This window comes from Colobus angolensis, unplaced genomic scaffold (genome assembly GCF_000951035.1).
Source record: "Colobus angolensis palliatus isolate OR3802 unplaced genomic scaffold, Cang.pa_1.0 Scaffold7, whole genome shotgun sequence".
Classification (NCBI taxonomy): Eukaryota; Metazoa; Chordata; class Mammalia; order Primates; family Cercopithecidae; genus Colobus; species Colobus angolensis.
This window is the reverse complement of record NW_012120709.1, coordinates 27537271-27548444: the sequence shown is the minus strand read 5'-3', so window position 1 is coordinate 27548444 and position 11174 is coordinate 27537271. Positions and strand designations below refer to the sequence as shown.

Here is an 11174-nt window from a genome sequence, read left to right as displayed (position 1 = left end):
ACATGGCACAAGTATACATATGTAACAAACCTGCACGTTATGCACATGTACCCTAGAACTTAAAGTATAATAAAAAAAAGAAAGAAAAAAAAACAATCTGGGAAAAGATGAAATTGAACCCTTACCAAAAAATTCACCTCCACATAAAATATGAAAGCAAACTTTATCTCCTTGAGAAAAAAATAAGTTATTTCTTCTAATAGGAAAAGAACTTTATGATCTTGATTTAGGGAAATATTTCATAAAGAAAACATTTTAAAAATCCATTAACAAAAAGTTGAGCAGTCAAATGAAAACTTGACCAGGCATGGTGGCTTACGTCTGCAATTCCAGGACTTTGGGATGCCAAGGCAGGAGGATCACTTGAGCCCAGGAGTTCAGGACCAGCCTGGGCAATATAGCAAGACCCCATCTCTACAAAAAAATCAGTCGGGCATGGTGGCATGTGCCCGCAGTCCCAGACACTTGGGAAGTTGAGGTGGGAGGATCACTTGTGCCCAGGAGGTGAAGGTTGCAGTGAGCAGAGATCACACCACTGCACTCAAGCCTGGCGACAGAGCAAGATCCTGTCTCAAAAAAAAAAAAAGAAAAACTTTTGATCGTCAAAAGACATTAAAAACATGAAAAGACAAGCCAAAAACTGGAAAAAAGATATTTGCAACACATGTAATATAGCGAACTCTTAAAAACAGTAAGAAGACTAATAGGAGAATGGACAAAAGACATAAATATTTAATAGAAGATAAAATTTAAAATGGTTAGCATATGTAAAAGATGCTCACGTTCAATAATTTTCTGAGACAAAAATTAAAATCTCAATGAAATACCATTTTATGCAAATCAGCAAAACTTAAAAACTTCGACAATATCAAGTATTGAAGAAAATGCAGAAGAATAGAAACTGGCAATGTAGCCAGTGGGAGTATCAATCAGTACAAACACCTTGGAAAACAATTTATTACTGTCTAGTAAAGTTGAAGACGCACATACTCTATGATCTAGCAATTCCGCATCTCAGTATAAACTCTACAGGAACTTGCACAGCAACTTGTAGTGTGCACCAGGAAACAAGTAAAAGAATGTCCATAACAACAGCATTGCTTAAAATTGCAAAAACCCTGGGGGAATTGCTGGTGGTGGGGGGGGCAGGGGGAGTGCAGTGTGGAGAAGCCCTTACATCTAAGAAAGGCAATTGGATAAATTACAATAATATATTCATAAAATAAAATGTCACACAGCAATGGAAATTAACATTTGGTAATTCATTATGCCTATTTCCTCATCAACACAAATGGCTTTTAAAAAACAATGTTGATTTGTTCACACAGGGCAGAAAAAAAAACCAATGCTGAATGGTTAAAAAAAAATCACAAGAATATATACAGTATAATTCCATTTATACAAAATTTTAAAACATGGAAATTAGCCATCTTATCATTTCAGGTCACATACATATGTGGCAAAAACTGTAAAGAAAAGGCAGAAAAAAAACCACAATTCAGAATAGTGGTATCCTTTGTGGACAGTATGATCAGGAAGGCAAAAACAGAACTGTGAATTCCCTTTCCAAATTTGCTCACCCTCCACTCATTTCCATCTTGGAAGTTATATTTGACTTTTTTCTTCTTCTCATAACCCCGTGTAACTAACCAGCAAGACCTATCAATACCACATCCAAAATACCCCAATTTTGCCCAATTTTGTCCATCTCTATCACTTTATTCTTGTTGAAGCCATCATCAACTGCTCACCAGGACCTCTGCATTAGCCTCCGCCCTGGTCACTCTTGACTCTTGTACAATTCATTCTCCACAAAGCAGCCAAATGATCTTTTCAAAATTTAAGTCAAATCATTTCCTTTACACTCTCCAATGGCTCCTCTTCACATGCAGAATAAAATCCAATCTCTTCATCATAGTCGCCAAGGATTCATTTAATCTGATCACTGCTTAGTCGTCTCTAATCTCATTTTCTGCCACTCCTTTCCTAGCCCACTATTCAGCCTCCGTGGCTTTCTATTTCTCAGACTTGCCAAGCTGATTTCCCCCATGGCCTTTGCATTTGCAGCACTGCGCTTTTCCTGTCTCTTGGCAGAGATGCTTCATCTCAGTGTTTAAGTCTCAAATTTAAACACAAATGTCACCCTCTCCAAGAGGCTGCTTCTGACCACCCCATCAAAAACAGCATTACTGCCACCATCACTCATGGTCACTTCTCCCTCTGTCATTCTTTATAGCACGTATCATAATCATAATCCGTGAGTTTAGTGTTTGTTCTCCAGCAGACAACAGGTCCCACACAAGCAGGGATTTGTCAGTCCAGTTCAGTTTTGTACAGAGCAGTGCCTGGCATATGATAAAAAATATTCATTGGATAAATGGAAAGTGAATTTTATTATCAATAGACATGAAGCAACACCTTCTGACAGTGAAAGGAAAATGAAGCTCACCAATGGCAGAATGAGAAGAAAGAAAAATTTTGAAAATCACTGGAAACGCATTATTCCAAGAAGAGTTTTAAATAACTTTTCACAATAGTACTTGTTATGGTTCACATTCCTAAGAATGATTAGTGATTAATCAAAGTTTCACACAGTTTTAAGATCCTAAGTTTGGGAAATGTGCTACCTGTTTACATTGCATTTTTAGAAGAGCACTGTAACTTAAAAAGCATGGTCTTCAGTTAGTTCTGAGTTCATTTATGACTCTATTGTGTAATTTGAACAAGTTATTTACCTATCTCTATGCCTGCTTCCTCACTTGTAAAACGAAGCTATTAATAACTATTTCACAGTTAGTGTGAAAATCACATGAAATAAAGTTTTTGAAGCATCTAATTAAGTACCTGGCATGAAGTAAGTAGTCAATAAACTAGTTACTATTGTGAAAGCTGAGAGGTCCAGACAAATGGAGGAGCTGATATGAGTCAAATAAACAAACATCCTCCCCTTTTGGCAGAGGTGGGAATACATGCCAGGATTAAATCGTTTTCCCTTCAAAAAGACAAATGTACACAAAGGTAATAAATAAATAAGTATGGACGAACGACTTTGAGAACACTGAGGGAGTGACTATCTTCACTAAGGAGGTCAGTCACATGTAAAACTGAGTTTTACAAGACAGCAGCAGGAATTTACTAGATGAAAAGAAGGGGAAAGCATGTGCACAAATACAAATGAGTGAGAGATGCAAAATAAAGTGAGAAATGTAGTGTAGTTGGTGTAGAGTATATGTGGGAAGACAGCTAGAAAATAAAGAATTGGTAGGGCCACATGGTAAGGGGCTAAGGTCCACCATTTGAAAGTTTGCACTTTATTCTTCCATCAGTGGGAAGGTGAAGGGGACATGCTAATTTGATACCAATTCTTCTAAAGACGGCAAAACATCTTTATGACTTTAAACACCACATAGGGCCAAAATCTGTTAATGTAAAATAGAAAATATTTTAAGCTTTAGTTCTTAAAACCGTATGAGCAATTTGTTTATCAACAATGACTGACCTGGAACCTCTCCTCACGATGCTTTATTAATTACTCTGGTGACCACTGTTGTGCTAGGCATCATCATGACAGCAGATAAAATCTGTCGTAAGTTTACTATGTGTTGTGTACTGTGTTGTTTTATACGTATTATCTCACCTAGTTATCACAACACTTTTATAAGGGGTACTAGTATCCCATTTTGCAGCTCAGAAAACTGAAGCAGAGAGGTTACGGGTCCAGAGCTAGTGACAGAGCCAGGTCTCAAATCTAGGCTGACTTCAAGGCCCTAAAATTAAACGTTTGCTGAACTATGATATTGCTCAGTTTATTAACATCACTTGCTGAAAAATTATTTGAGTGCCTACCGCAATTTAAAGCATCATGTTAGGTCAGTTACTTTCAACTTTTACTGTATGGAAGAATCATCTGGGCAGCTTGATAAAATGCAGATTCCGGCCGGGTGCGGTGGCTCAAGCCTGTAATCCCAGCACTTTGGGAGGCCGAGACGGGCGGATCACAAGGTCAGGAGATCGAGACCATCCTGGCTAACATGGTGAAACCCCGTCTCTACTAAAAAATACAAAAAACTAGCTGGGCGAGGTGGCGGCCGCCTGTAGTCCCAGCTACTCAGGAGGCTGAGGCAGGAGAATGGCGTAAACCCGGGAGGCGGAGCTTGCAGTGAGCTGAGATCCAGCCACTGCAGTCCAGCCTGGGTGACAGAGTGAGACTCCGTCTCAAAAAAAAAAAAAAAAAAAAAAAATGCAGATTCCTAGATTCCACCAGAGATTCTGATTCAGTAAGTCTAGGTTAGAATTCAGGGATCTGCTTTATTTTATTTATGTTTTTAAACAGTGCCTCACTCTTCTTGCCCAGGCTAGAGTGCAATGGTATAATCACAGCTCACTGAAGCCTCAATCTCTGGGGCTCAAGTGATCCTCTGGCCTCAGCCTCTCAAGTAGCTGCGACTACAGGCATGTACCACTATGCCTGGCTAATTTTTAAATTTTTCATAGAGATGGGTCTCCCTACATTGTCCAGGTTGACTTCGACTCCTGGACTCAAGCGATCCTCCTACCTCGGCCTCCCAAAGTGCTAGGATTATAGGTGTGAGCGACAATGCCTTGCCGGATCTGCATTTTTAACCATATGTTCAGTCAATTCTGATCTACTTGGTCTATGAACTATGCTCTGGTAGACCCTGTGCTAGATGTCCTAGTGATTCATGGGTATTTGAGCCTCGTGCTCACTAGGCATTTATAATCTAAAAGGGATAAAAATAAGGTGCACAAATAATACAAAGCAATATAGCAAAACTAATACAGACAACATAAGCAACAAAGACTTCAAAGAAGAGAGGTCATCTGAAATGAAATGAGAGTGAGTAGGATTTCGTAAAGAAAGGGAACATTTTATATGCAGACTTTCCGGGATAATTTTACACACAAAGGAAGGTACATGAGCAGAGGCCTTGGCAGGTAGAGGACTGCATTTACGAGTGTAATGATGATGCCAGAAAAAAAGTAGAGAAAGTCTGTAGAAGGCCCTAAATGTCAAGCTAAACACTATAGGCTTTATGCAGTGCCTGTACTGGAAAGCAGCTAATGGTTTTTGAGGAGGGAAATGAAATAATCATAGCAATATTCTTTGGAAGAGTACTTTCATGAAGCTATGCAAACAAAAGACAAAGGGAATATTCCGGTTATTACCATTCTAATCCCTAAGAAATAAGGCAGAACAGGTAGCAAGAAAAAGGGAGGAATGGTAAATCTTAATAACTAATCACGTGTAGGAGAAAGGCAGAAATCACAAATGATTCCTTCACCCTTTAAGCCCAAATTGTATCACTATCAGTTTCACATTACTTCTTATACAGCTAACCAGGCCCAAAATATATGAAGAGTTCGCTTATTTAAAACACAGCCCAGGACTAAGTAAATTGGCCTCTAAGTAGCCAACATACATGTCACACACTAAGAAAAAAAAGTATTATGTAACAAATATAAGTATCTGATTTTTAAAACCATAGTAGTTTGGAAGCAAAAATTAGAAGGGGAAAAGAGCCTGCTACAGGCTTTTTTAAGCTGTATTTGCTTAAGAGTCTAAGGATCAAAGAAGAAACAAAACTATTAAAAAGCACATACAATCACTCAGGGTCACTTCTCCGTAACTGTTTATTGACAAGTACACATGATTCCCAGAAAAATGATATACATACGAATCTTCCTTAATGTTCCAGGTACCTACCACAAAAGAAAGTCTTCTTTAAACATTCATTAAAGCTAAATATTTTAAAACAAACAATATTTCCCTGATTAAGAGGTCATTTTTAAAGGATGGCTGATGTATGCCAGCATAACCCCTCTATCAGCACCTAAGAAACAATTAAAGGCAAGAAAGATTTATAACACACAGTTTGAAGGTGACAGAATGTTTTCATAAAGTATTTGATCAAGAGTGTGACCCCACTGAGTGTAATTTGGGTACTTCTGTCCTGATGACTGTGTCTTTGAATTCTATGTTACAAATAATATGAACTCAACCTCAACAAAAAGAAACGCTATTAAACTGGTCTTAAATACATACCCTGTGTACCCACTGAAATTAGACAACATCCTTTGACACTCAATGTCCTGCAGCAATAGGCTGTGTAACAACTTTTCAAAAGACTTTAACATTACAGCATTTAACATTACATGAAGGACTCTCACTTTGTTCACCAACAGTCATTAATGTTTATTATGAATTAATACCATGTTTCTAAGGACCCCACCTAAAATTTTTGTAAGGGGAATTAAGATGTTAACTAATTCAAAGTTATACTTAGGTTGATGATTAAGTTTAAAATATATACCAAAGTCACAGACTGTAAGGCTTGTATATATGTCTATGGCTTTGGTATATATTTTATCGTGTATTTTTCACATAATTTTCATCATGTAACAAAAAGTATATCATATTACTGCAGTAAGAAGAATTTGGGATGTTTTTAAATAGCAGAAAAGAAAATCAGTGTATCTTCACAACATTGGAACAGTAAAATAACATTTCTTTAACTATGTTGTGGTGATAAAGCAACTAAGTGCAACTAGGCCTCTCACATTTCTCAGACACAGCAAAGGACAGAGAAAACTAAAACACACAAGCATACACAAAATTTCATCAATCAAATGATCTGGCAACTTTCAGATATTGAAGATCAAGATTACGGTACTTCAGAAAACACAGGTCAAATATGCTACGTGGTATAAACGTCTAAACCGAAGCAATCAATTGCACCCAGCTGCCCTCTCTCTCCCTCCACCAAAAAAAAAAATCCATCTTTTTAGAATCACCCCTGCTCTTCAGAAGCTTACAGAATGAGGACACTGAAGCCAAATAAATGCACTTTTCAGTGTTTTTCAAACTGCAAGTTGTGACCCACAAATCATCAATTTAGTAAATGTCAGCCAGCAGGTTTTTTTAATGCAAGAGGGTGGAATATAATAGAAATTAACAGAACATATCATATGTAATAAGGGTAAATACTGCTTTGTGAAAGTTTCCCTTCATACCTAGGCCTGTACTAGATCTGAATGTAAGACATACTTAATACTGTGGGGCATGATTTTTTTTTTTTTTTTAAGTTTGAAAGTTACCACCTTAGAGATCTGGGTCTAACGCTGCTCGGGACCCAAAGGGTGAATGTTTTCCTCAGTCCTCGGCACCTATTCACACTCCTTGCTCAAGATAGACTACTGGAAACTAACTTCAGAGCTCCACAACAGCATGACATGAACAAGCGACAAGCCCCAGCTCAGCCTGTATTTGGACTTGAAAGCATTGCCAGCTTCTCTCAACAGCCCTAGGCGTTGCCTGTAAGTTCTTTGTAGCCTAGCAACCTTCAGAGTAGAGCTCCTCCTTCCTCCACTGACTGTATACAGTTCAACACTTCCAACCAACTTTCCTCAACTACAACTTCTGGAATCACCGTGTCCCAAGAAAAGACAGTATTAAATCTCCTCTCTTCACCAATTCCCAAAATATCTTCCTACTAGAGAACCTAGAACTCAACAGAGAAGCTCCACACAGATCCCTACTTCCCCCAAGATCCCAGCACCCTCCTGTCAGTCCCCCATCTTATTCCAACACCCTCGTTCTCAGTCTCCCAACCCTGGCGCAAATCTTTTATCCCAAAAGCCGTTATTCAATTACCACATCCTTTTACCAGCCCCTGGTAAGAGCAGGCCTAATGTCCCAAGGGCCTAGACATGCCCGTCCTTCCCCCAGCAAACCTCCCTGGGGACGTGTCCTCCTTTCTGGGATTCAGTAGTTCAGAGACAAGTTTCCTATTTCCCTAGCAGTCCCAGACACGTCTCCCTCTTCTAACAGCTAGGAGGCATCTACCCCTCCCCCCACGCTGGGGCACGGTGAGACGCCTGGATTCTCCGAGGAACCCGGGCAGGCTCCCCAACACGCCCTCCTCCAACCCGGGGCCAGCCCCCCAGCCCAGGCCAGCCCAAGACCCTCCCAGCTCCGCCCTAGCCCAGGCCAGGCAGGCCCCATCCTCCCTCTAGCCCCAGAGCAGGTCTCCCATCCCCACAGCTGCACGAGACAGGCCCCGTGTGGCTCTCAGCCCCTGCCCAAGGGTCCTATCCCAGCACCCTGCAGGAGCGACCCTCCGCGCCTCGGCTCCTGAGGGGAGCGCCTCGGGCCTCGAGAGCCCGGCAGAGCTGGCGGGCCTGGCTCCACTCACCCCTCAGCCCGGGAGGTGGGGAAGCTGCTGCGGCGGCTCCTCCGGCTGCGCCTCTCCTCCCCCCTCCCGGCCACCGCTGTCGCCGCCGCTCAGCCTCAGGCCTGTTCCCGGCCGGCCCCGGCCCGGCTCCGCTTCACCTAGACCCCAAATCTGGCCGCCGGAGCCCAGTGTCCTGCATTGACCCGGAAGCAGCTTTCTCGGCCCAACAACAACACGTGACCCCGCCGCACGTGTCACGTCCGCTGCGTGAATGGGAGGGGGCGCCAGAGGAGCTGATACTCCCTAACCGAGCTGGGGTTGCCATGGCGACGGGGATGGCTGTACTGGCCTGGGCTTCACCACAAACACCTCATCTGCTCTTTCTCGTGCCCATCCATTGAGGGGACATCCCCAGGCGCAGAATAGGAGTACACATTGTCATATCAGAGGATAATAGGAGCTGCAGAAAGGAGCACTGGGCTGAACCTTTCCAGAGACACTTGGAATCTTGACCCGGCTCTGTTACTGATTTGCTGTGTGACCTTGACCAAGTCTGTTCCTATCTCTGGCTTCAGTGTCCTCAACCATAAAATGAGGGAACTATAGTAGATGAGCCCTCGGGGTATGGTGGCAGTCTGAACTTTCTTCCGTGCCCCCTTCACAAGTGGCATCCCGAGCTTCCAACACCAATGTAGTAACAGTAGCTTTCATTTATTGAGCACCTTCTAGGTACAGGCACTGCGCCTGTGCTATTTTTAATTTTTATAGCCCTCCAAAGAGATGGTATTTATAGAATTGAAAACAAGTTCAGAGTGCTTAAGTGATCTGTCCAAGACTACCCAGTTAGTAAACGTGACCAGGGTGAGATTTGAATCCAGGTCAGGCTGGCACCAGGGTCCATGCACTTCACTTTATGCCACGCTATTGCTCCAACTCCATGCCTAGTATTATTATATCTGACTGTCGAGCTGTGATTGCTGATGTACTCCTTTGTCCATTTCTTTTGCAGAAACATACATGGAATAGGGATGGTGCTGGCTCATCCCAAAGTGAATTCAGCCTTGTATGGGAATATCCCCTGAAGTGCTAGGAGATGAAGATGTCTTTGTGCATACAGTGTATGTGCTTTTGTGTGGTGTGTGCCAGAAAAGAGGTGGGGGATGTAATGTGCATGCACACGTCCGCATTGGTTTCTAGAAAGGGGAAACAAAATTCTTTAGGAGAGACCCAATAGCAGCTTACCATCGTCAGTTCCTGGAGACTTATTTTTGTCATTCTGTTTTGTTTTGTCATATCCCATAGGTAGGGCTTAGAGAGGTTAGAGGGGGGGGAAAAAAAGCCAGAAGGATGTGGATAAAGAAACTGGTCTGGGGATAAAGGGGATGATTAGCCAAGAATTGTATCTTAGGTTTCTTAGGAGGGGACTTTACTCCCCCTTCCACAGAGAACAGAGTGCCTTTCTGGCAATTTAAGAATTACTGGCTTTGGAAGCACTCACATCATTGGCATGACCACAGTCAAAAGTAGCCTCAGTGGTGAGGACCATGAGAAGAGCAGAGTGAAATGTACAAGGTGGATGCTGCATGGATACTCTGTTGACAGACTTACTTCTGAGCTCAGGTACCTTTGGGGACACCCAGAAATGCTTAAGAGGCTAGTTGCCCTGTGAGCAACTAGGAAAAAAGCAAGAAATATGGGTCATTACTGTTAACATATACTATGTGCAATGTATATAAATACACATATGAGTATTGTATGTGGCTGGGTGTGGTCAATTATACACTTCTCTGTATCTCTGAGATATCCTCCAGTCATTTTTCTGCCTCCTTTCTCATCTTTCCCCTTATAGATCAAACTTCTAAAGACAAGATCAATGTCTCTACCCAACTCCCCATCTTTCTCCCCAAGACAGCCGGAATTATCTTTCTACAACTTATGTCTGTAATCTCAGCACTTTGGGAGACTGAGGCAGATGGATCAAGAGGTCAGGAGTTCGAGACCAGCCTGGACAATATGGTGAAACCCCATCTCTACTAAAAATACAAAAATTAGCTGGGTTTGGTAGTGCAAGCCTGTAATCACAGCTACTCAGGAGACTGAGGCAGGAGAATTGCTTGAACCCGGGAGGCGGAGGTTGCAATCCGGGAGGCGGAGGTTGCAATGAGCTGAGATTGTGCCACTGCACTCCAGCCTGGGTGACAGAGTGAGACTCCATATCAAAAAAAAAAAAAAAAAAAAACTCATATGTGATTGTGTTATTCCCTGGAACTTAAAACCCTTTCAAGATTCTCTGTGGGTCTCAAGATAACATCTATTATTATTAATGTACTTCTCAAAATTTTTCCAGATCTGGACCCCACTTTTCCAGCCTCCTTTCTCACTGTTGTTTGCTCTTCTGTATCTGCTCTGTTCAATCTGGTAGCCACTAGCCACATGTGGCTATTTAAATTGAAATTAATTAAAATTAAGTGAAATTAGAGTTTCATTTCCTCAGTCACTTGACACTAGTTACATTTCAAGTGCTCAATCACGATGTATGGCTAGTGGCTATCATATTGGACCGGGCAGATACAGAATATTTTCATCATCACAGAAAGTTCTATTGAACTGCACTGCTCTGTACTCACAAACCTTCCTGTATGATATATTCTATAGGAATTCCCTCCACAAAACCATTTGCTTCAAATGTTCTTCTTTCACTTCCTTGAGACAGGAGGATGTCTCAGAGACAGCTTATTTCCTTGTTGTTTCTTTGGTGAGCATGTAAGCCTCAGTGAAGGCAGGAGTAGGTCTATCATGTTCGCTATTGATTCCGCATTATTTCTAAAGGGCTATATCATATAGGAAAAGGAAAGAATGGACATTGAACTAAACTGAGAGAAAATAACAGAAAGGCAGATTTGTGGCCATTTTATTAGATATTATTATTATTAATTATCATTTTAGACAGGGTCTCTCTCTGTCACCCAGGCTGGAGTGCAC

The 11174-nt window shown here is 41.6% G+C and overlaps 1 protein-coding gene across 3 annotated transcripts in view; it reads right to left on the bottom strand.

The window, feature by feature from the left end:
- The window catches only part of TBCEL (tubulin folding cofactor E-like), a 72401-nt gene extending 63968 nt beyond the window's left edge, over positions 1-8433 (bottom strand). The window contains exon 1 of one of the 3 annotated variants that reach the window (XM_011926981.1): positions 8351-8433. The gene's annotated coding sequence lies outside the window, so the exon portion shown is untranslated. Of the gene's footprint in view, positions 1-8213 lie in introns of all 3 variants that reach the window. The other 2 variants (XM_011926980.1, XM_011926982.1) reach the window with 2 other exon arrangements.
- Positions 8434-11174: the final 2741 nt, after the last annotated feature.